We start from the raw sequence: 1,248 nt of genomic DNA on the forward strand, positions 1-1,248 counted from the left end.
CATTCTCTTATTTTGTTGTTGTTTCATACCATAGATTCTTAGTTTATCATTATCTTGATTTATAATATATAATTGAAATGCTAATAATTAAGTTTCCCCAGCCTATATTTATGCTTCTAGACATCTTTACTTTCATTACACTCACAATACCACTCTAGCATTGCTAATTAAATCAATCAGGTTGAATCAATTAACTCTTTTTTTCAGTACACATACATTCTTAATATTGCCCTTCCTACTTTATTACAAGCATTAGATTCCATCACGCCAATATCCTTAAAGATTTATAAAGATTACTTTATTTCTAGAAAAAAATCATAAGTTTTAAGTTCATATTTGAGTATATAAGTGAAATACAAGGTTTTAAACATAAATCAAGGGATATTGATGCCATAAAAATGGTAAGTAGTGAGTGAACATAAACCTTGTCAGTCATTACTGATAGTAAAAATGTGTCTAGAAGATTGCATTGAATATTGTTGCCCAAGTTGATCTCTTATTTTCTCAGCTCTGGTAATAGTGTTAACCTGTACCATATAATTAAAGACTTGATCATGGCATCTGCTGGACAGTGTAGTATTTGTAATTATTTTAAGTTTCAGCTTGAATCTTAACAGATAGGGTTCATCATCCCAGATTTGTAACATATAGAAATTTGTGCTAGTATGAAATTGTACCAAGCAAGAGTAAAAATAAATGCCAGTATTAAATATATTAAATAATATTGAATATAATTACGTTAAGTTTTATATGTGTTAGGAATGTTTATGTTGCGGTCTTGTTAAAATTATCTTTCTATTATAAACAAATTAAGTATGACTTTTAAATAATTTAAGTTTTGCATAGTTTTTTATGTTGTTAAAATTTAGTACTTTAATAAAGCAAATAATTCTTTACTGTTTTGTTTTGTGACTTATCAAATGTAGGGGAAATAGTGTGTAATCCAAAAGAAGCATAATAGTAGGCCTGGGTTCTGTCTTCCTGACTGGGAATTGTCCACAGATAAATGTACTAAGGTTTAGTACATAAGGTATGGGATGTCCAGGAGACACTCAAAATCTATTTTAATAAATCTTTGCTTTATCCCATGCTTTCATTTATTCAGTAAGAAATTTTTTATACAGTATAAATAATATGAATCTCAATGATATATTTCTGAATATTTTAATCCTAATAAAATGAAGTTAGAATTTATTTTATTTTTATTTTATTATATTTTGTACATAGGGTTTTCAGACCCTATATACA

The sequence above is a fragment of the Elephantulus edwardii genome, unplaced genomic scaffold, assembly GCF_000299155.1.
Source record: "Elephantulus edwardii isolate Elephantulus edwardi_28Jun2011 unplaced genomic scaffold, EleEdw1.0 scaffold00034, whole genome shotgun sequence".
NCBI classification, from domain to species: Eukaryota; Metazoa; Chordata; class Mammalia; order Macroscelidea; family Macroscelididae; genus Elephantulus; species Elephantulus edwardii.